This window comes from Oncorhynchus masou, chromosome 18, assembly GCF_036934945.1.
Source record: "Oncorhynchus masou masou isolate Uvic2021 chromosome 18, UVic_Omas_1.1, whole genome shotgun sequence".
NCBI lineage: Eukaryota > Metazoa > Chordata > Actinopteri > Salmoniformes > Salmonidae > Oncorhynchus > Oncorhynchus masou.
The window spans coordinates 16,554,935-16,580,356 of NC_088229.1; the positions used below are offsets into that span (position 1 = coordinate 16,554,935).

The 25,422-nt window shown below is 42.0% G+C and overlaps 1 protein-coding gene across 2 annotated transcripts in view; it reads right to left on the bottom strand.

Moving 5' to 3' along the window:
* Positions 1-23,597, bottom strand: part of LOC135504098 (proto-oncogene tyrosine-protein kinase Src) — a 47,697-nt gene extending 24,100 nt beyond the window's left edge. For both annotated transcript variants that reach the window (XM_064922389.1, XM_064922388.1), the window contains exon 1: positions 23,143-23,597. The gene's annotated coding sequence lies outside the window, so the exon portion shown is untranslated. The remainder of the gene's footprint in view (positions 1-23,142) is intronic.
* Between the last annotated feature and the right edge of the window lie 1,825 nt (positions 23,598-25,422).

Here is a 25,422-nt window from a genome sequence, read left to right on the forward strand (position 1 = left end):
CACCTAAAACTGCTTAACTGGGAATATTAAAGACTCATGTTAAAAGGAACCATCAGCTTTCAAATGTTCTCATGTTCTGAGCAAGGAACTTAAACATTAGCTTTTTTACATGGCACATATTGCACATTTACTTTCTTCTCCAACACTATTTTTGCATTATTTAAACCAAATTGAACATGTTTCATTATTTATTTGAGACTAAAATTATTTTTATGTTAAGTTAACATAAGTGTTCATTCAGTATTGTTATAATTGTCATTATTACAAGTGTGTGTGTGTGTGTGTGTGTGTGTGTGTATATATATTAGAGGTCGACCGATTATGATTTTTCAACGCGGATACCGATTATTGGAGGGCCCAAAAAAAGCCGATACCGAAACACACACACACACACACACACACACACACTGGGGCAAAATAGTATTTAGTCAGTCACCAATTGTGCAAGTTCTCCCACTTAAAAAGATGAGGCCTGTAATTTTCATCATAGGTACACTTCAACTATGACAGACAAAATGAGAAAAAAAAATCCAGAAAATCACATCGTAGGATTTTTAATGAACTTATTTGCAAGTTATGGTGGAAAATAAGTATTTGGTCACCTACAAACAAGCAAGATTTCTGGCTCGCACAGACCTGTAACTTATTCTTTAAGAGGCTCCTCTGTCCTCCACTCCTTACCTGTATTAATGGCACCTGTTTGAACTTGTTATCAGTATAAAAGACACCTGTCCACAACCTCAAACAGTTACACTCCAAACTCCACTATGGCCAAGACCAAAGAGCTGTCAAAGGACACCAGAAACAAAATTGTAGACCTGCACCAGGCTGGGAAGACTGAATCTGCAATAGGTAAGCAGAGTGGTTTGAAGAAATCAACTGTGGGAGCAATTATTAGGAAATACAAGACCACTGATAATATGGAGCGAGACATGATGTCCCAGATGTGCTCAATTGGATTCAGGTCTGGGGAACGGGTGGGCCAGTCCATAGCATCAATGCCTTCCTCTTGCAGGAACTGCTGACACACTCCAGCCACATGAGGTCTGGCATGGTCTTGCATTAGGAGGAACCCAGGGCCAACTGCATCAGCATATGGTTTCACAAGGGGTCTGAGGATCTCATCTCGGTACCTAATGGCAGTCAGGCTACCTCTGGCGAGCACATGGAGGGCTGTGCGGCCCCCCAAAGAAATGCCACCCCACACCATGACTGACCCACCGCAAAACCGGTCATGCTGGAGGAAGTTGCAGGCAGCAGAACATTCTCCATGGCGTCTCCAGACTCTGTCACGTCTGTCACATGTGCTCAGTGTGAACCTGCTTTCATCTGTGACGAGTACAGGGCGCTAGTGGCAAATTTGCCAAGCTTGGTGTTCTCTGGCAAATGCCAAACGTCCTGCACGGTGTTGGGCTGTAAGCACAACCCCCACCTGTGGATGTCGGGGCCTAATACCACCATCATGGAGTCTGTTTCTGACCATTTGAGCAGACAAATGCACATTTGTGGCCTGCTGGAGGTCATTTTGCAGGGCTCTGGCAGTGCTCCTCCTGCTCCTCCTTGCACAAAGGCGGAGGTAGCGGTCCTGCTGCTGGGTTGTTGCCCTCCTACGGCCTCCTCCACATCTCCTGATGTACTGGCCTGTCTCCTGGTAGCGCCTCCATGCTCTGGACACTATGCTGACAGACACAGGAAACCTTCTTGCTACATCTCACATTGATATGCTATCCTGGATGAGCTGCACTACCTGAGCCACTTCTGTGGGTTGTAGACTCTGTCTCATGCTACCACTAGAGTGAAAGCACCGCCAGCATTCAAAAGTGACCAAAAATTCAGCCAGCAGTATTAGCCATCTGCTTTTTTTGGTCCTGCAATAATCGGTATCGGCGTTGAAAAATCCTAATCGGTCGAACTCTATATAGGACACATCAAATATTTAATCACAAAGTATCATGTGACAAAATGAGAGAGTCTAAGGAGAACAGAGAAAATCAACTTCTATCACACTCCCTGCTCTCTGCCACCATGATTCAGAGACATCGCAAAGACAATAGAGGACAATTCAAACTATTCTGTGACAACATGAGAGAGTGTGGCTTGACGATAGCAGTGCAGAGCTAGCAGAGTGCAGACCACCAGTCTCACTCCATCCCTGCAGTGAGCCTCCCAGCCCAGCCCATCGGATCTGAATCACAAACAAGTCCCACATCAGCTGTGTGTGTTAGAGGTCGACCGATTAATCGGAATGGCCGATTTCAACTTTTCATAACAATCGTAAATCGGTATTTTTGGACACCGATTTGGCCAATCGTTTTTTTTACACCTTTAGTTAACTAGGCAAGTCAGTTAAGAACACATTCTTACTTTCAATGACGGCCTAGGAACAGTGGGTTACCTGCCTTGTTCAGGGACGGAACGACAGATTTTTACCTGGCAGCTCAGGGATTCAATCTTGCAACCTTACGGTTAAACTAGTCCAAGGCTCTAATCATCTGCCTTACATTGCACTACACGAGGAGCCTGCCTGCTACGTGAATGCAATAAGAAGCCAAGGTAAGTTGCTAGCTAGCATTAAATTTATCTTGTAAAAAACAATCAATGAATCATAATCACGAGTTAACTACACATGGTTGATGATAGCATATAATCGATGCGGTGCGCATTCGCAAAGAAGGACTGTCGTTGCTCCAACGTGTACCTAATCATAAACATCATTGCCTTTTTTTAAATCAATACACAAATATATATTTTTAAACCTGCATATTTAGTTAATATTGCCTGCTAACATGAATGTATTTTAATAAGGGAAATTGTGTCACTTCTCTTGCAACAGAGTCAGGGTATATGCAGCAGTTTGGGCCACCTGGCTCGTTGCGAACTGTGTGAAGACTATTTCTTCCTAACAAAAGACAGCCAACTTCGCCAAACAGGGGATGATTTAACAATGCCGCATTTGCGAAAAAAGCACAATCGTTGCACGACTGTAGCTAACCATAAACATCAATGCCTTTCTTAAAATTAATACACAGAAGAATATATTTATATATTTTTAAACCTGCATATTTAGCTAAAAGAAATCCAGGTTAGCAGGCAATATTAACCAGGTGAAATTGTGTCACTTCTCTTGCACGCAGAGTCAGGGTATATGCAACAGTTTGGGCCACCTGGCTCGTTGCGAACTAATTTGCCAGAATTTTATGTAATTATGGCATAACATTGAAGGTACAATGCAACAGCAATATTTAGACTTAGGGATGCCATCCGTTAGATAAAATATGGAACGGTTCCGTGTTTCACTGAAAGGATAAACATTTTGTTTTTGAAATGATAGTTTCCAGATTCGACCATATTAATGACCAAAGGCTCGTATTTCTGTGTGTTATGGTGTTATAATTAAGTCTATGATTTGATATTTGATAGAGCAGTCTGACTGAGCGATGGTAGGCAGCAGCAGGCTCGTACGCATTCATTCAAACAGCACTTTTGTATGTTTTGCCAGCAGCTCTTCGCAATGCTTCAAGCATTGAGCTGTTTATGACTTCAAGCCTATCAACTCCCGAGATTAGGCTGGTGTAACCGATGTAAAATGGCTAGCTAGTTAGCGGGGTGCGTACTAATAGCGTTTCAATCGGTGACGTCACTCGCTCTGAGACTTGGAGTAGTTGTTCCCCTTGCTCTGCAAGGGGCGCGGCTTTCGTGGAGCGATGAGTAACACTGCTTCCGAGGGGGACTGTTGTCGATGTGTTCCTGGTTCAAGCCCAAGTAGGGGCGAGGAGAGGGAAGGAAGCTATACTGTTGCACTGGCAATACTAAAGTGCCTACAGTATAAGAACATCCAATAGTCAAAGGTATAGGAAATACAAATGGTATATAGAGAAATAGTCCTATAATAACTACAACCTAAAACTGCTTAACTGGGGATATTGAAGACTCATGTTAAAAGGAACCATCAGCTTTCATATGTTCTCATGTTCTGAGCAAGGAACTTAAACGTTAGCTTTTTTTACACATATTGCACTTTTACTTTCTTCTTCAAAACTTTGTTTTTGCATTATTTAAACCAAATTGAATATGTTTCATTATTTATTTGAGGCATTATATTAAGTTAAAACAAGTGTTCATTCAATATTGTTGTAATTGTCTTTTTTTTTTTGTTCCTCCAATAATCGGTATCGGCGTTGAAAAATCACAATCGGTTGACCTCTAGTGTGTGTGAATCATCCACAGATTAGACCTCAGTGGGCATGTCAAATCACATGTTAAACAGCACCGTTTCCCACGCAACTTTGACTGACTGAGCCATAGGCCAAAACCTATCCCATCCCAACCCAGACTGTGCTGTACCATTCCTAGTGGTTTATAAGAGGCTCTGAAGAGACAGACATGGAGAATTCAGATCATTTCCTCAGCTTCAACTTGGTTAGTTTACACAAGTTTGAGATGTGGATTTGCTAATTATACAGTGCCTTGCGAAAGTATTCGGCCCCCTTGAACTTTGCGACCTTTTGCCACATTTCAGGCTTCAAACATAAAGATATAAAACTGTATTTTTTTTGTGAAGAATCAACAACAAGTGGGACACAATCATGAAGTGGAACGACATTTATTGTATATTTCAAACTTTTTTAACAAACAGTTTTTGATTTGTTAAAAACGTTTGAAATGCTCTCCATCCAACCTCACTGAGCTCGAGCTGTTTTGCAAGGAGGAATGGGAAAAAATTTCAGTCTCTCGATTTGCAAAACTGATAGAGACATACCCCAAACTTACAGCCGAAAGTCGCTTGGGGTAACAAAAGGTGGCGCTACAAAGTATTAACTTAAGGGGGCTGAATAATTTTGCACGCCCAATTTTTCAGTTTTTGATTTGTTGAAAAAGTTTGAAATATCCAATAAATGTCGTTCCACTTCATGATTGTGTCCCACTTGTTGTTGATTCTTCACAAAAAAATACAGTTTTATATCTTTATGTTTGAAGCCTGAAATGTGGCAAAAGGTCGCAAAGTTCAAGGGGGCCGAATACTTTCGCAAGGCACTGTAACTCTTTCCATTTCTGATGATACGTAAACTGTTTAGACTGTGAAAGAGATAAATCAGAGGGTGCCAAAAGTGATAAATCACTGCTGAACTAATAAAAAGGTAACAAACAAAAACAACTTATGTGGACAGCTTCAGAACAGCAGTGAAGCCTTAAAAATCGATTACAGTTTGCAGAGGCTACTGTTTAACAGTAAGGAAGACACTGGGCAGGTGTGACAGCAGTTCATCATCTTGTTGTGTTAAATGACAGCTTCGAAGTAGCCGTTATAAGAGCCGTTGTGCCATTCCAATATATGAGAAATGACAGATATAAAGAGCAGTTGGTTAGGTTACAGTTATCTTGTGAAACCGTGTTAATACAAAAGCGTGTTCGGTTTCCTGGCCGCTATCTTGGCCATATATCTTCAGATAAATATAAAGACTGAAGCCTCAAGACTGAAGGAACTTGAAAGTAAAGGATCTTAACCTCACTAGGGTAGGGGGCAGCATTCAGGATTTCGGATGAAAGTAAACTGCCTGCTACTCCGGTCCAGAAGCTAGGATATGCATATAATTGTTAGATTTGGATAGAAAACACTCTAAAGTTTGCAAAACTGTTAACCTGTTGATGCTCTGGGGGCGCAATTTCATTTTTGGATGAAAAACGTTCCCATTTTAAACAAGATATTTTGTCACAAAAAGATGCTCGACTATGCATATAATTGCTACCGTTCGAAAGAAAACACTCTGACGTGTCCAGAAATACAAAGATCTTCTCTGTGCGTGCCCTAAAACGTGAGCTTCAGGCAAAACCAAGATGAGATGGCATCCAGGAAATGACAAGGATTTTTGAGGCTCTGTTTTTCATTATCTCCTTATATGGCTGTGAACGCAAGAGGAACGAGCCTGCCCTTTCTGTCGTTTCCCCAAGGTGTCTGCAGCATTGTGACGTATTTGTGGGCAGATCATTGGAAGATTGACCATAACAGACCACATTTACCACGTGTCCGCCCGGTGTCCTGCGCCGAAATTGGTGCGCAAAAGTCACCTGCCAGTATTTTTCCATGGGACACAGAGAGGAAAGCAAGCTTCCACGAACTGCATGTCAATGAAGAGATATGTGAAAAAACACCTTGAGGATTGATTCCAAACAACGTTTGCCATGTTTCTCGATATTATGTAGTTAATCCGGAAAAAGTTTCACGTTGTAGGTGACTGCATTTTCGGTTCGTTTCGGTAGCCAGACGCAATGTAGAAAACGGAACGATTTCTCCTACACACAGACGCTTTCAGGAAACACTGCGCATTTGGTATGTGACTGAGACTCTCCTCATTGAAAACATCAGAAGCTCTTCAAAGGTAAATGATTTTATTTATTTGGTTTTTGTGAAAATGTTGCGTGCTACATGCTACACAAAATGCTATGCTAGCTTTGCATACTCTTACACAAATTAGTCAATTTCTATGGTTCAAAAGCATATTTTGAAAATCTGAGATGACAGTGTTGTTAAGAAAAGGCTAAGCTTGAGAGCAAACGCATTATTTTAATTTTATTTGCGATTTTCAGAAATCGTTAACGTTGCGTTATGCTAATGAGCCTGAGGCTTTAGTCACAAACCCGGATCCGGGTTGGGGAGTTTCAAGAAGTTAAAATAATGTCTGTGAGTATAACAGAACAGATATGGCAGGCGAAAACCTGAGGAAAATCCATCCAGGAAGTGCTATTATTTTGAAAGGCTGTTTTTCCATTGAAAGCCTATCATACAAAGACTTATGACCTAGTTCACAAGCCCTATGGCTTCACCTACATGTGGCCAGTCTTTAGGCATTGCTTAAGGCATTTACTCTGAAAAATGAGGGAGATACAGCACTTTTAATGAGAGGACAGTGGACATTTCCAGACATGAGTCCAGCGTGTGACTGGGAGCGCGCCTTTGTTTCTCCTTTTCTATTGAAGAAGCTATTGTCCGGTTGAAATATGATCGATTATTTATGACAAAAAAACCTGAGAATTTTGTTTTAAACATCGTTTGACATGTTTCTACAAACTTTTATGGTACTTTTTAGATTTTTCATCTGTCTGTTGTGACCGCGCTTTGTTCCAATGGATTACTGAACTAAAACGCACCAACAAAACAGAGGTTTTTGGACATAAACAGGGACATTATCGAACAAAACAAACATTTATTGTGTAACATGGAGTCTTCGGAGTGCAACCATATGAAGATCATCAAAAGGTAAGTGATATATTTTATCACTATTTCTGACTTTTGTTACTCCTCTTCTTGGCTGCTAACTGTTTGTAATGATTTGTCTGCTGGGCGCTGTTCTCAGATAATCACATGGTTTGCTTTCGCCGTAAAGTATTTTTGAAATAGAGAGGTTAAAGGGATGGTTCATCAAAATGTATAACTGAACTCTCTCTTTAAGCATCTAGGCCTCAGCACTGCAGTGACCTTTGCTGTTGTATTATGTTCTATAGAGACCATAAGAAGCGCCATATTGTTCCACTGTGGTATATTTAGACTAACAATACAATGGTTGATATATTGTTGAAATCTGCTTTGCCATAGCTTCACACTTGAATCTTGGAAGTCTTAATGGAAGTTTGTGTAGTGTTTGGGTACCCTATGTTCTTCTGCCATTAACCCCAAACGATCACATCTCCTTCCCAGCTCTTTCCCTTCATCTAAATATGGTCATGTGTTTGAGGGACAAGTAGATAGAGAGCAAGAGAGACAGAAGAAAAATATAATCCTCTAAGGGTTTAGCTTTTCCCCATTCCTTGTCGCTCTCTCCAATCCTTTCAGGAGATTTCCAAATGGAAATAAAATAATCCAATTCCTTCCACGACCTATGATGACAAAAAATAAAAAAACATCCTCTCTTTCCCAGTTTCCAAAATGTTATTGAACTAGTCAATCCTAAGTATTGGGAAAACACACAGATCCTCATGGTCAATTTTCATTTATCTGACTTTTATTGATCCAGCCTCACAATTAAGTGTTTTACCGTTTTCTTTTCAGGACAACCAGGGCTGAACACAAAACAATTTGACATAAATAGTTGCTTTCATGAGTTTTGTTGGCAAATGTCAATTAAAACAATTAGGTCAGCCAAAGCAAAAATCTGATAAGTGAATTTATATGAATGCTGTTTTCTCAGTGGGAAATGAATGTCCAATTATCCAACTGTGTGGAGTTTGGAGTTTGTGACAGAAACTAAGCTTATTACAGTAATATAGACATGTCCTGGGATTTCCTATGATCTAAACGTATGTAGAACATCTCCTTCCCTTCAAAGGACTCATGTAGCTTGTGAGCATCATAGAGCAAAACATGTTACATGTGTGTGTTAGAGAGTCTCAGCCTTTCATAGGTGAATAGTTTGGAGCTCAAACCAAACACTTTCTGACTCTACATACGTTTCTGTAAAAAAGACCCGTCCCTTCGGGATCTTGCCCTCGTCTCAAAAACACTGCTCTAGCTCAGCCCCCATTAATCACACAGACAAATGGTGCCAACGGATACAGAAGAAATAGTCTAATCCAAATGGTACAACCCAGAAGTCTGTAGCTGAAACAAACAATGTTTAAAAAGGTGTTTGAAGTCCTAAATCACACCAGTGGGACTCACTGGGTTAAAATTGAATTGAAAGCCGACATGTTTTCATCCCTATAGTTTCGTTTGTTCACATTCTGAACACTGTCAGATCAGATTAAAATGATATCACTATGCAACATAAATGTCAGAGGCAGAAACTAGGATAATAAAGAAGAGAACCAGTCAAAATCTTGGTGAAAAACCTGCACCGAGATGCTTTGAAGTATAAACTAGCCCCTCAATGACCCTTCTTCTTAATCTTATTTTAAAAAGAGGGAACTTCTAAGCAGCTAGCATCCACCAGACTGGAGTGCTGCGTGCTTCACCAACTCTGGGCTTTGACTGTTTAACTTCTGATTTAGGCAGAAGTGCCTAGTACTGTTACCATTTAAGAAAACGCCATGTTCCTCTGAAATCTGAGGCCCCAGCAGGAAACCATATGGATGTAAAATGGCAGTTCACAGCAACTCTAAACATAATCATGTGTGTGTAAACACAAGTTCAAATATTCCATTACAGGTATGAGGAATGAGACAAGCAGGTGTGTGTATTGAAGGAGGTTAGGTGTGTGCGCGTGCACACACACACACACACGTCAGTGTTTCCCCTATATTCCTTTAGCAGTAGCGGGCTGCCCTGCTAAATCGTTGCCACCACACCATAAGATAAACAAATAAATAATGTATTCAGTGCAAGCTTAAACGTCTAAAATCATATACAGTATATAGAAAAGTAATGGAGTATATATATATTTTTTTAAATAAGACCATCGTTCAGAACTAACAATCACCAACATAAAAACTAGGCAGTCAGGCAGAATCAAAGAGCAGTTCTAAAAAATGGAATGGGATGGGTCCCACACTGATTTTGTCACTGATGTGTAGAATTGCAGGAAATAATCTTTAAAACTGCACATTTACTCTAAGCCCCATGGCAAAATGTGTAGAATTGCAGAACATGTGCATTAAAACAGCACCATTTTGTCTCTGTGGCCAAGAAGATGGCCCCATTGTCCACACCCCACACACACACATTAACTTTGCTAGTGCTTTTGGAAAAACTCCTAGGGGAACACTGCATGTACATGTCTGTATGTGTACTCCCAGGTGGCTGTACACTCAGGTTGGTGATATCAGTGTGAGCCCCAGTCACGTCTGTGGAATGCAGAGTGAAGAATGAGACAAGTCCTGACACCACTCCATCTCACACACCATACGAGGAATGTTCTGAGAGCAGGCAGAGGCACCCTACACCCAGGACGTGGATAGACGTTCATGATGCCACAGGCCACAATCAATCACAGAACATCCTAACATCCCGCACAGTCAGCCAGGGACATTTCACAACATCTTAGAGTAGGAAAAACTTTAGTGTTTCCATTCCTGAAACCAATAAGCAGTACTAACTAAACCAAAAGAAGATTGATTGTTGTTCTCGTCAGATTTTCTCAGGCTACCAATCCAGTAAATGTGGAGGAGGAGTTAAGAGTGTTGGCTTTGTTAACATCCAAAAGCGGAAGTCATGTCACAGGCTCTCTTTTAATTTCCCCTGAAAACCGGAACATCCGGTTGTTGGGTAGTCGGCAGAGGCTAGCATTTTCACAACAGATTTTAGGGCGAGGGCCCCATCAATGAACCGATTTCATCCATTCATAGGTGAAGACCAGAGTAAACTTCATTTGCTTAGAGGACAGTAGGGTTGTGTTCATTAGGCACTCAATGGAAGGAAACAGACAAACAGGGAGGAACTACCTGGTCTTACTCAATAAGAAACGCTTGGTTGTTTTTCATTGTAAAATGTTTTGCTACAGTGTGCACTAACTAATACACCCCAGGCATGTGATCCCTCCTCACAGGACAGAACATGCAGCTGTAGCAGTAGCTGTATAGCTTCCAGTCCACAGGGCGTGGCTGCTGCTGCTCAGCTCACACAATTCAAATTTTATTAGTCGACTGTACAGGATACGCATGATCCAACAAAATGATTACCTTGCAGGTTCCTTCTCGAAAATGCAATAAGAAATAACAGATAAGAATATGAAGATAAACGGAACAAAAATTTAAACGCAACATGTAAAGTTTTGGTCTCATGTTTCATGAACTGAAATAAAAGATCCCGGAAATTTTTCATTCGCACAAAAAAATGCTTATTTCTCTCAAATGTTGTGCACAAATTTGTTTACATCCCTGATAGTGAGCATTTCTCCTTTGCAATATAATCCTTCCACCTGACAGATGTGGCGTATCAAGAATCTGATTAAACAGCATGAACATTACACAGGTGCACCTTGTGCTGGGGATAACAAAAGGCCACTTTAAAATGTGCAGTTGTCACAGAACACAATGCCACAGATGTCTCAAGTTGAGGGAGCGTGCAATTGGCATGCTCACCTAGGTTAAACGAGAAGACACAATTCAGTTGAATGCATTCAGGTGTACAACTGACTAGGTATCCCCCTTTCCTGACTTGCAGGAATGTCCACCAGAGCATTTACCAGATAATAAAGTTTTTCCTCCAACGTTGTTTTCGGGGCTGAGGATTATTTCTGTCTGTAATAAAGCCCTTTAGTGGGGAAAAACTTGTCCTGATTTGCTGGGCCTGGCTCCTCAGTGGGTGGGCCTGGCTGCCAAGTGGGTTGGCCTATGCCCTCCCAGGCCCACGCATGGCTGCACACCTGCCCAGTCATGTGAAATCCATAGATTAGGGCTAATTAATTTATGTCCTTATATGAACTGTAGCTCAGTAAAATCTTTGAAATTGTATTTTTATTTAACCAGGAAGGGCTCATTGAGATTTAAAATCTCTTTTTCAAGAGCGCCATGGCCAAGATAGGCAGCACTAAGTCATTACAAAGTTACAGACAAACAACATGAAAAACTACAAGTAATCTAGTAAAACCCAAAAATTCACAAGAGTATAACAAAATCAAAAACATTGACAGGTCAGGGAATCAGTCTCAAGATCATTCATCAGTGATTTAAAAATACCAATTGGGACAAGTTTCTCCAGTTTGAAAGTATTTTGTAAGGCGTTCCAAGACCATGGCGCAGAGTACATAAAAGCCCTTTTACCAAATTCAGTTCGGCATTTGGAACAATTAGCAGGATAAAGTCCAGTGAACGAAGAGAGTACCCACCACATTTCTGAACAATAAAAATGCCCAAATAATAAAGGTAGTAAACCCAAAATGGCTTTGTAAATTAAAGTATACCAGTGATTGAGCCTACGATGGACTAGAGAAGGCCAGCAAACCCTGGTATAAAAAAGTGCAGTGGTGCGTAAGGGTTTGCAGTTTAAAATAAATCTCAAAGTGCCATGGTAAAGGGTGTCAATTTTTATTTATTTTATTTATTTCACCTTTATTTAACCAGGTAGGCTAGTTGAGAACAAGTTCTCATTTACAACTGCGACCTGGCCAAGATAAAGCATAGCAGTGTGAACAGACAACACAGAGTTACACATGGAGTAAACAATTAACAAGTCAATAACACAGTAGAAAAAAAGGGGAGTCTATATACAATGTGTGCAAAAGGCATGAGGAGGTAGGCGAATAATTACAATATTGCAGATTAACACTGGATTGACAAATTATCATGTACAGGTAGAGATATTGGTGTGCAAAAGAGCAGAAAAGTAAAATAAATAAAAACTGTGGGGATGAGGTAGGTGAAAATGGGTGGGCTATTTACCAATAGATTATGTACAGCTGCAGCGATCGGTTAGCTGCTCAGATAGCTGATGTTTGAAGTTGGTGAGGGAGATAAAGGTCTCCAACTTCAGCGATTTTTGCAATTCGTTCCAGTCACAGGCAGCAGAGTACTGGAACAAAAGGCGGCCAAATGAGGTGTTGGCTTTAGGGATGATCAGTGAGATACACCTGCTGGAGCGCGTGCTACGGATGGGTGTTGCCATCGTGACCAGTGAACTGAGATAAGGCGGAGCTTTACCTAGCATGGCCTTGTAGACGACCTGGAGCCATTGGGTCTTGCGACGAATATGTAGCGAGGGCCAGCCGACTAGAGCATACAAGTCGCAGTGGTGGGTAGTATAAGGTGCTTTAGTGACAAAATGGATGGCACTGTGATAAACTGCATCCAGTTTGCTGAGAAGAGTGTTGGAAGCAATTTTGTAGATGACATCGCCGAAGTCGAGGATCGGTAGGAGAGTCAGTTTTACTAGGGTAAGCTTGGCAGCGTGAGTGAAGGAGGCTTTGTTACGGAATAGAAAGCCGACTCTTGATTTGATTTTCGATTGGAGATGTTTGATATGGGTCTGGAAGGAGAGTTTGCAGTCTAGCCAGATACCTAGGTACTTATAGGTGTCCACATATTCAAGGTCGGAACCATCCAGTGTGGTGATGCTAGTTGGGCATGCGGGTGCAGGCAGCGATCGGTTGAAAAGCATGCATTTGGTTTTACTAGCATTTAAGAGCAGTTGGAGGCCACGGAAGGAGTGTTGTATGGCATTGAAGCTCGTTTGGAGGTTAGATAGCACAGTGTCCAATGACGGGCCGAAAGTATATAGAATGGTGTCGTCTGCGTAGAGGTGGATCAGGGAATCGCCCGCAGCAAGAGCAACATCATTGATATATACAGAGAAAAGAGTCGGCCCGAGAATTGAACCCTGTGGCACCCCCATAGAGACTGCCAGAGGACCGGACAGCATGCCCTCCGATTTGACACACTGAACTCTGTCTGCAAAGTAATTGGTGAACCAGGCAAGGCAGTCATCCGAAAAACCGAGGCTACTGAGTCTGCCGATAAGAATATGGTGATTGACAGAATTGATCTCAAACACTGAGCGGAAGCATTCATATATAAAATATCCCCAGTCTAGTAAAGGAATAAATATAGCTGATACTAGCCTCCCTCCTGGCTTCAAAAGTAAAACAGGCCTTATTCCTAAAATAAAATCCTAATTTCAGTTTAAATTTTTTTGTAAATTGTTGAATATGCAATTTAAAAGTGAGGTCGTCATCAATTAAAATTCCAAGATATTTTTACAGTGGGGCAAAAAAGTATTTAGTCAGCCACCAATTGTGCAAGTTCTCCCACTTAAAAAGATGAGGCCTGTAATTTTCATCATAGGTACACTTCAACTATGACAGACAAAATTAGGGAAAAAAAATCCAGAAAATCACATTGTAGGATTTTTAATACATTTATTTGCAAATTATGGTAGAAAATAAACTTTTGTTATTGACCAAATACTTATCTCAATAAACATATACCCTTTGTTGGCAATGACAGAGGTCAAACATTTTCTGTAAGTCTTCACAAGATTTTCACGCACTGTTGCTGGTATTTTGGCCCATTCCTCCATGCAGATCTCCTCTAGAGCAGTGATGTCCTGGGGCTGTTGCTGGGCAACACGGACTTTCAACTCCCTCCAAAGATTTTCTATGGGGTTTTCCACAATAATTTGCAAATAAATTCATTAAAAATCCTACAATGTGATTTTCTGTATTTTTTTTCTTCTTATTTTGTCTGTCATAGTTGAAGTGGACCTATCATGAAAATTACAGGCCTCTCATCTTTTTAAGTTTTTAAGTGGGAGAACTTGCACAATTGGTGGCTGACTAAATACTTTTTTTGCCCCACTGTATGTTGAACAGTATAAAAAGCAGTTTGCAAGTTCTGGACAGCATTTGTATATACAGTGCCTTGCGAAAGTATTCGGCCCTCTTGAACTTTGCGACCTTTTGCCACATTTCAGGCTTCAAACATAAAGATATAAAACTGTATTTTTTTGTGAAGAATCAACAACAAGTGGGACACAATCATGAAGTGGAACGACATTTATTGGATATTTCAAACTTTTTCAACAAATCAAAAACTGAAAAATTGGGCGTGCAAAATTATTCAGCCCCCTTAAGTTAATACTTTGTAGCGCCACCTTTTGCTGCGATACCCCAAGCGACTTTCGGCTGTAAGTCGCTTGGGGTATGTCTCTATCAGTTTTGCAAATCGAGAGACTGAAATTTTTTCCCATTCCTCCTTGCAAAACAGCTCGAGCTCAGTGAGGTTGGATGGAGAGCATTTGTGAACAGCAGTTTTCAGTTCTTTCCACAGATTCTCGATTGGATTCAGGTCTGGACTTTGACTTGGCCATTCTAACACCTGGATATGTTTATTTTTGAACCATTCCATTGTGGATGTTGCTTTATGTTTTGGATCATTTTCTTGTTGGAAGACAAATCTCCGTCCCAGTCTCAGGTCTTTTGCAGACTCCATCAGGTTTTCTTCCAGAATGGTCCTGTATTTGGCTCCATCCATCTTCCCATCAATTTTAACCATCTTCCCTGTCCCTGCTGAAGAAAAGCAGGCCCAAACCATGATGCTGCTGCCACCACCATGGTTGACAGTGGGTATGGTATGTTCAGGGTGATGAGCTGTGTTGCTTTTACGCCAAACATAACGTTTTGTATTGTTGCCAAAAAGTTCAATTTTGGTTTCATCTGACCAGAGCACCTTCTTCCACATGTTTGGTGTGTCTCCCAGGTGGCTTGTGGCAAACTTTAAACAACACTTTTTATGGATATCTTTAGGAAATGGCTTTCTTCTTGCCACTCTTCCATAAAGGCCAGATTTGTGCAATATACGACTGATTGTTGTCCTATGGACAGAGTCTCCCACCTCAGCTGTAGATCTCTGCAGTTCATCCAGAGTGATCATGGGCCTCTTGGCTGCATCTCTGATCAGTCTTCTCCTTGTGTGAACTGAAAGTTTAGAGGGACGGCCAGGTCTTGGTAGATTTGCAGTGGTCTGATACTCCTTCCATTTCAATATTATCGCTTGCACAGTGCTCCTTGGGATGTTTAAAGCTAGGGAAATCTTTTTGTATCCAAATCCGGCTTTAAACTTCTTTACAACAGTATCTCGGACCTGCCTGGTGTGTTCCTTGTTCTTCATGATGCTCTCTGCGCTTTTAACGGACCTCTGAGACTATCACAGTGCAGGTGCATTTATACGGAAACATGATTACACACAGGTGGATTGTATTTATCATCATTAGCCATTTCGGTCAACATTGGATCATTCAGAGATCCTCACTGAACTTCTGGAGAGTTTGCTGCACTGAAAGTAAAGGGGCTGAATAATTTTGCACGCCCAATTTTTCAGTTTTTGATTTGTTAAAAAAGTTTGAAATATCCAATAAATGTTGTTCCACTTCATGATTGTGTCCCAGTTGTTGTTGATTCTTCACAAAAAAATACAGTTTTATATCTTTATGTTTGAAGCCTGACATGTGGCAAAAGGTCGCAAAGTTCAAGGGGGCCGAATAATTTCGCAAGGCACTGTATATTGCATTTGGATTTTTGTTCAGTATAAATGGCAGTAAAATATAATAATAAATTTTAGCCTAAGTATAATACAAGAGAAGACAATTAATAGTCCAATATTTACACGTGTATTGGAGAGGGGGGGCAAGTGTATATATGGAGCAGTATAATAAGAGTCTGGTAGAAACTGCATGAATGTACATCCAGTAACCAGTTTATTTGGTACACCAACACAAAAATAGTTTGTTCCTACACATAGTGAGTCACGTGGCTGTGCCTTGCTATATAAAGCAGGCAGACAGGCATCCAGTTACTGTTCGCTTGAATGTTAGAATGGGCAAAATGAGTGACCTAAGCGATTTTTGAGTGTGGTCTGCCCCACGGTAAGGGAGAGAAGAGCTCGTGGCTAGGGTGTGTGGGGTCCTTGATGATACTGCATACCTTCCTCAGGCACCATTTCAAGTATACGTCCTGGATGGGTGGGAGCATGGTCCCAGTGATGTACTGGGCCGTCTTCACCACACGCTGGCGGATGGAGGGCCGTGCGGTTGTGGATGGAGCAATTCCCGTACCAGGCCGTGATGCTCTCGATGGTGTAGCGGAAGTATTTGGAGAGGACCCAGGGCGGCATGCAGAATTTCTTCACCCACCTTAGGTTGCACCCTCGACAAGACTGATGAGGAAGAAGAGGACCCCAGTGAGCGTCTCTCACACTCACACAGATAAGCATCAGGGGGGACTACGGCCACCGCTCAGGAAAACTGCTCCTGCCTGACCACCATGTGAGGACTATGAGGAGTGGAAAAGGTTTTTAGTTTAAGATGGATAGGGGCGGGGTGGTTAGAGCGTTGGTTAAAGCGTTGGGCCAGTAACCGAAAGTTTGCTAGATCAAATCCCCGAGCTGACAAGGGAAAAAAATGTCATTAACCTACTGTTCCTAGGCCATCATTGTAAATAAGAATTTGTTCTTCACCGCCTTGCCTAGTTAAATAAAATAAAAAAATAATGAGGCTACTCTTCAAGCATTACTGATTAAATTCCTAGACCTCCTACACACAAAATTCCCATTTACCTTGTTCTCCCTGACCTGCTGTAGCCTTGTAGTGGTTGTTCTCAACTCATAGTCCTCACAGGAATCACAGTCCTCATCTGTCTTTTGTTCCACAGAGACACTGAAGCCACACTCTCAATCCAGAAAGGTGAATTGTGGGAATTCCCATTCCCTTGAAAATGAGAGGATTTGAGATCGTGTCATCTACCTACATCCTCTTGTACTCATAATGACATGGTACTTCAGATCAGTACACACAAAAAAGTGTGTGTTGTGCCTTCAATTAGATTACATCTGCAGGGAAAAGGCCAGTAAGTCCAACTTTGAGGGGGTAATTTTGTCAATACAACATTTACATAAAACCCATTTCAATATAGTGATTTTCAGGCAGGGGACCCTGAGAGGAACAAAGATCAAGGCTGGTCCAGCATCTAAAAGAGGGTTGAGTATAAATATCGTTCATTAATCCTTTATTTAACCAGGCGAGTCCCATTGAGATAGGAGTCTCTTTTTCAAGTCAGCCTTGGCCCTGAGGAAGCAATCAGCAAGCAGTCATGCAGTCATATAACTTGACTTAGTGGCCCAGCTGTGACTGCATAGACACAGAGAGACATCTCTCTGAATGAAAAGGAGCCTTTTCTTGTGAAGAAAACTGGTGGGAGTGAGAAGAAAATCCAAACAAGACCTTTCGACTGATAACCCTCCCGTCTCTACTCCCAAGCAACAGTGGAGGGATTGAGATTAGATGTATGGGCCCGGTCACACTGTTCACAGAGCACTCTAGGACAGAACAGGAAGTGACTAGCATCAGTAGCCTGGAACCCTGGGAGGAATGAGAGGACAGTCCCTCCTCTGTTCTGTTCCACTCAATGAACCACAATCAGATACTCATTTCAAATGTCTCCAGCCACAGGGCTTCAGATACAGTTGAAGTCAGAGGCTTACATACCTTAGCCAAATACATTTAAACTCAGTTTTTCACAATTCCTGACAATTAATCCTAGTAAACATTCCCTGTTTTAGGTCAGTTAGGATCACCACTTTATTTTATGAATGTGAAATGTCAGAATAATAGTAGAGAGAATGATTGATTTCAGCATTTATTTATTTAATCACATTACAAGTGGGTCAGAAGTTTACATACACTCAATTAGTATTAGTGGTAGCATTGCCTTTCAATTGTTTAACTTGGGTCAAACGTTTCGGGTAACCTTGCATAAGCTTCCCACAATAAGTTGGGTGAATTTTGGCCCATTCCCCCTGACAGAGCTGGTGTAACTGAGTCAGGTTTGTATGCCTCCTTGCTCGCACAAGCTTTTTCAGTTCTGCCCACAAATGTTCTATAGGATTGAGGTTAGGGCTTTGTGATAGCCAGTCCAATACCTTGACTTTGTTGTCCTTAAGCCATTTTGCCACAACCTTGGTAGTATGCGTGGGGTCATTGTCCATTTGGAAGCCGCATTTGCAACCAAGCTTTAACTTCCTGACTGACGTCTTGAGATGTTGCTTCAATATATCCACATAATTTTCCTACCTCATGATGCCATCTATTTTGTGAAGTGCACCAGTCCCTCCTGCAGCAAAGCACACCCACAACATGATGCTGCCACCCCCATTCTTCACAGTTGGGAGGGTGTTCTTCGGCTTGCAAGCCTCCCCCTTTTTCTTCCAAACATAAATGGTCATTATGGCCAAACAGTTCTATTTTTGTTTCATCAGACCAGAGGATATTTCTCCAAAAAGTACAATCTTTGTCCCCACGTGCAGTTGCAAACCGTAGTCTGGCTTTTTTATGGCGGTTTTGGAGCAGTGGCTTCTTCCTTGCTGAGCAGCCTTTCAGATTATGTCAATATAGGACTCGTTTTACTGTGGATAAAGATACTTTTGTACAGGTTTCCTCCAGCATCGTCACAAGGTCCTTTGCTGTTGTTCTGGGATTGATTTGCACTCTTCGCACCAAAGTACGTTCATCTCTAGGAGACAAAACGCGTCTCCTTCCTGAGACGGCTGCGTGGTCCTATGGTGTTTATACTTGAGTACTATTGTTTGTACAGATGAACGTGGTACCTTCAGGCGTTTGGAAATTTCTCCAAGGATGAACCAGACTTGTGGAGGTCTACAATTTCTTTTGATTACCCTTGAAATACATCCACAGGTACACCTCCAATTGACTCAAATGATGTCAATTAGCCTATTAGAAGCTTCTAAAGCCATGACATCCTTTTCTGGAATTTCCAAGCTGTTTAAAGGCACAGTCAACTTAGTGTATGTAAACTTCTGACCCACTGGAATTGTGATACAGTGAATTATAAGTGAAATAATCTGTCTGTAAACAATTGTTGGAGAAATTATTTGTGTCATGCACAAAATAGATGTCCTAACCAACTTGCCAAAAAATAAATTTGTGGAGTGGTTGAAAAACGAGTTTTAATGACTCCAACATAAGTGTATGCAAACTTCCAACATCAACTATGTCTTGCAAAGAGTGCTGGGTGAGTGACTGCTATCAGATAGCTGCATGCAAAGAGTGCTGGGTGAGTGACTGCTATCAGATAGCTGCATGCAGAGAGGGCTGGGTGAGTGACTGCTATCAGATAGCTGCATGCAGAGAGGGCTGGGTGAGTGACTGCTATCAGATAGCTGCATGCAGAGAGGGCTGATAGGTGCAGTGACTGCTATCAGATAGCTGCATGCAGAGAGGGCTGGGTGAGTGACTGCTATCAGATAGCTGCATGCAGAGAGGGCTGGATGAGTGACTGCTATCAGATAGCTGCATGCAGATGGAGCTGCTATCAGATAGCTGCATGCAGAGGGGCTGGGTGAGTGACTGCTATCAGATAGCTGCATGCAGAGAGGGCTGGGTGGAGTGACTGCTATCAGATAGCTGCATGCAGAGAGGGCTGGGTGAGTGACTGCTATCAGATAGCTGCATCAGATGAGCTGCATGCAGAGAGGGCTGGGTGAGTGACTGCTATCAGATAGCTGCATGCAGAGACTGGGCTGGGTGAGTGACTGCTATCAGATAGCTGCATGCAGAGAGGGCTGGGTGAGTGACTGCTATCAGATAGCTGCATGCAGAGAGGGCTGGGTGAGTGACTGCTATCAGATAGCTGCATGCAGAGAGGGCTGGGTGAGTGACTGCTATCAGATAGCTGCATGCAGAGAGGGCTGGGTGGTGACTGCTATCAGATAGCTGCATGCAGTGAGTGACTGCTATCAGATAGCTGCATGCAGAGAGGGCTGGGTGAGTGACTGCTATCAGATAGCTGCATGCAGAGAGGGCTGGGTGAGTGACTGCTATCAGATAGCTGCATGCAGAGAGGGCTGGGTGAGTGACTGCTATCAGATAGCTGCATGCAGAGAGGGCTGGGTGAGTGACTGCTATCAGATAGCTGCATGCAGAGAGGGCTGGGTGAGTGACTGCTTATTATCATATACAGTCGTTTCTAAGCTGAACACTTAAAAAATATTGATTTGACATTGGTTTGACTTTTACATGTGGAGTTACCCTTAGGCAATTCTTCTGACGTAACTCATGTGATGTCCTGCAGGCTGTTCACTGCTCAGCTGACTGTAACCTGGAAGTGAAACTTGGTAATACTGTACACTTCAGGTCAAGTCTGGTTCCCTTTTACATGCACACGTCCACGCCCTGAAGATGGGTCAGAACTCACGTGGCCAGGGATCTCTTGAAAAATATGTCCTCTTCCACCATTTATGATTAACTACCTCAAACAAAGCCCATTTCAACAGAGAAAGAGAACAGGTGGCATTTCCCCCTCCCCCCACCATTAAAATGGCTGCCCTTGAAAATCACTGGGCACTAATTAGTACTAAAACTGGGCCAGACAGAGCAACATAAGTTTGGTGTGTACGTCTGTCACATTAAAAATTCAATGAGTTCATTGGGAGGCTGTCGCAGTCCTCACGCCAGCCGCCCAAAGTACCAATACAACTGCAGTGAGTGTTGTAACTGAATTATAAATCCAAAGGCCAAATTGAAGTGAGCATGTTCTAGGCATTGTTGGCATCAGATACGTGTTTTCTTTGTTAAGAACTCCTCAATAAGCCATCAGGGAACATTGTGCTGTTCCACTTGGACCAACACAGCACGTGTCTACGCTTGTGTCTGGGTTTTTCTTTTCACCATCCCGCCATTTGTGCATCACTACAATCCTATTCCTCAGGCCCAAGAACCAGCCCCCCTACTCATGATATTATAGCCAATTAAGTTGTTAGAACTTTACGCTAATTTATCTTCGTCTGACCTGAAGGAAACCGGGACAACTCGGTTGAAATGATATTTGCAGGCAAACTAGCCTGTTCTGTTTTCATTGCATTTGCCTTGCTTGCCTCCTACAGCTAAATAAGGTTAACTCTCAAATTCAAGGTAACAATACAGGGTCAAAACTTTATTCATAGTAATAGTCACTCCTCAAGGCCCCTCGAAATGCCCTTTCCATGAAGTGCACAAAGACATTTTAACAGAGCCAGTCACAATTGTTGCATAGGCAGATCATTCTCAAAGGCTTGGACGCCAGGCTTTGCAAACAAGCGAGTCATTGACTCCCGCCAGGCCCAGTGTAGTGTACTACTCTGTCAAAAAGAATGCTTCAGTATATAGGGGGAACAAAGGGGTCAATCCACCAACTAACAGGACATTCTGCCACTTTGCAGTGATCTCGTTGGAGCCAACAAAGTTCCAGAGGTTTCACTGAGGGACATTCTTTCGAAGGATTCCAAGGGACATTTCCTTTATCAATGGCGCCTACATCAACCAGGGAAGATTCAGTTAGGCATGTTGATGAAACACTTATGACTGACAGGCCATCTGAAAAGACATGCAGAGAGAGAGAGGATGGCTGCCAAGAAAGCAGAAAAATCATATGGAATTCTCCCATTGTTTTAGTACAAAATAAACATTTTAAATTAAATTGTGTGACTAAAACACTGCAGTGCTTTTCTCGTCATCATGTATGATTTTGGGCATTTAGAACTAAATCTCCTTGGATCATACGTTTGGTTTGCGTGTCAGATTTTTGGAAACAGAGGACCAGATTGTGGGAAGGGATACAGGCTAGCCTATACAGAGACGAATAGGTTCAGAATGCTCTTGCCGAACAACAGAATTCCTCAATAATGCAGAAACAGATACATATTATCATCATCATTACAGAAACTGAGACATAGTTCATATCAATTAAGGATGTGTCCTTCAATTCATCTAATCATACACAGTTTACAATGTACTGGCCAATTCAATGGCACATTCTAAACAAAAATATAATTCCTTGGGAAATGTTACATTCTTTGTGATTTTAAAATGAACTCAGTGAATTTCCCAGAGACAATCCCAGTGGAGATTTTTCCTTTGTTTGTTCACACATTATCTAGACTTCAGATAGATCAAAAGGTACAATCTAGACTTCAGATAGATCAAAAGGTACAAGACAACACTCAATGGGGGTGGAAACAAAGTGAATGCATACTGTGTAATGTGTATGTTTTAGGATTATGGCAACTCTGTTTTGAATAAATACAATTACCATGGGGCAAGGCGATCCTATTACTTCATCAAGTGTATACCACTTCCAAAAGTCAACACTGAAACCATTTTTTTTTTGTCCTTAGAAAAAACTAAAACGAGACATGTTATGCTTCAGCAAGAGTCAATATTTGGCTTGTTGACTCATCTTGAGTAAGGAGAACACTAATCCTGAGCATGACAGCCCATAGTTTAGAAGTAGGCTATAGTCACCGGCAGAGAGTTGGTGAGAGCTCTATGGCCTATATAGCTACACTTTATTACATCTCTCTCTCTTTCTTTCTCATACACTAGTGTATTGCTGATTGACATATCTTGGCATGAATGTAGCTACTTGAAGAGCCAATAATGTGATGGTCAATGGAGTTCCATAGCTTTGTCCCAATCATAAAACTAGGTACTTAATAACTATGTAAAATGTTAGGCAACAATTAGCCTACTTTCATTAAGACATTAATTATTGGGTTAGAAAGACGCTCCCGAACACCCTGATCCAGCGAGCTATTTCACATCAGCTTTATTAGAAGCATTGCGGCAATGTTGAGTTTAGAACGTATTCGATTTCAATGCAACTTGACGGCCAGGATACATTGTTTATGTTCAATCATTGGTTTCATCATATACACAAATAACAAGTCACTTACCCTGACGAGTACCAACCAGTGTATTGCCGATGCTTGTTTATTTACCAGATGGGCAATAGTTCATCGAATAAACGACAAAATGTCACAGACTCCGTCATCGAAGTAAACCCAAAAATTATAACCGATTTCAGACGACGTTCACAGCAGAGAACCGATGGTCGAACTGATGCGGAGGGATCCCATTCAACCGGAGGGGCGGGCTAGACCAAGACGGGGATTGCCTGAGAATCAGGGCAGCAGTCGGAACCAGTCTGATTGCGGCAATCATTTGAATCCCTAATCATGAGAGAGAGTATCCAGCTCTTTGCTAACTGCCTTGAAATCAAAGGATAGATTTGACTTTATTTTGTGGTAAAAAAAAATATCTAGGCTACTGTGTTCACTGCTGCGGGTAGTAGGCCTATCACACACACAAGCAAAGAGAATACAGGACCAAAACATTGACAGTGAAAAGGAGGAGGGGAGGATGGGGTAAAGACGTCCGCATGCTTCCCATTCGAAACAGTTAGTGCATATATTATGACGACATTTTATGACGTTTTGGTCTTCGGCAAAGCGTTACGTGTATAAAACTTAGTGCACTGTGTTCGTATCAGATTCTAGTTTTGGGAACAGAAACATTTATTGCGATGAGAAGATTATATCGGCCCAGTTTCAACCTCTCACACTTCCCACAACTGGACTTCCTTTCCCTACCAAACGTTATGCATCTTCTTCTCTGGAGATTGTCGGTGGTTGGCATCTAACGTAATGGTGAATTACTGCCACCTACTGTACTGTACTGGAGTGTGGACCAGAGACAGGGAGAAACTAAATCCTACCTGTCAGGCCTGTTGCTCTTGAAAAAAGATAACATATTTGAGACTATCTAATGCCATACTTCCCAATATACTTTAATTTCCAGTATCCTCTTCTCTCTAAATACTATATCAAATCATGTTTATTTATATAGCCCTTCGCACATCAGCTGATATCTCAAAGTGCTGTATAGAAACCCAGCCTAAAACCCCAAAACCTAGGAAGAAACCTAGAGAGGAACCAGGCTATGAGGGTTGGCCAGTCCTCTTCTGGCTGTGCCGGGTGGAGACTATAACAGAACATGGCCAAGATGTTCAAATGTTCATAAATGACCAGCATGGTCCAATAATAGGTCTGGGACAGGTAGCACGTCCGGTGAACAGGTCAGGATTTCATAGCCGTAGGCAGAACAGTTGAAACTGGAGCAGCCAAGTGGACTGGATGGCAAGGAGTCATCATGCCAGGTCCATATCAGGCGTTTTGCCTCTGCCTTGATCATTGAAACTACAACATCAACATCCCCAATACTAAGTGCTTGTTTAGTCAGTACATCAACTACCTCGTTCCCCTCCAACCCCACATGGGCTGGGATTCAAGTAAATCTTATCTGTATACCCATCTTTCTAATCCTGCCATGGGGTTTGTAGCACCTCATAAAGCAGGTCTTGTCTGCTACGTGATATAAAGGACTGGAGGCTCATCAACACTGCACATGAATCAGAGCAAATAACTACTCTGTCTGGCTTGACTTCCTCCATCCACTGTAAGGCCAACAGTATGGCCATCAGCTCATTTGTATATGTACAGCCAGATGATCTGTAACGTTTTCTGACTGCCATCCCACATTCCTGCACTATAAATGCTAACCCAGTATTATGTCCTGTCCTTGGATCTTTGAACCATCTGTGAAAATGGCCACAAAATTCTGATAGACCGTATTCAGATGTCTCTTAAACAAATTAGATAGATCAACACCCTCCCTATCTTTCTGTAGTCTCTTCAACACTTCTAGATCAACTACTGGAGGCAGGAGTAGCCATGGTGCATATACAGGAATAGCTACCATTGGAGTAAACTCCATTCCATACAGTCCCATCTCCTTCATCTGGGTATTACCCACATACCCAAAGCTTGTGTTCTGTCTTTAACTTGTGTTCTCAGCATGACTGTAAAATACCTTTCGCAGGATGAGACACCCCATGTCCCTATAGGTTGACCCAATAATTAATTGCCAGCTGCTGTCTCCTTATCTGCAATGGCATATCCCCATCTCCACCTGTAGTGCAGCCACTGGGGATGTCCGAAATGCTACACTACATATTCTCAGTCCTTGCCCCTGTATAACATCTAGCCTTTACAATGAGGTCCTTGCTGCCTGAACCATAGGCAATACTGCCATAGTCTATTACAGATTAAATCAACGCAACATACATGGTCCTCAATGAGGAACGCCCAGCCCCCTACTCCTTCCCTATCAGACAG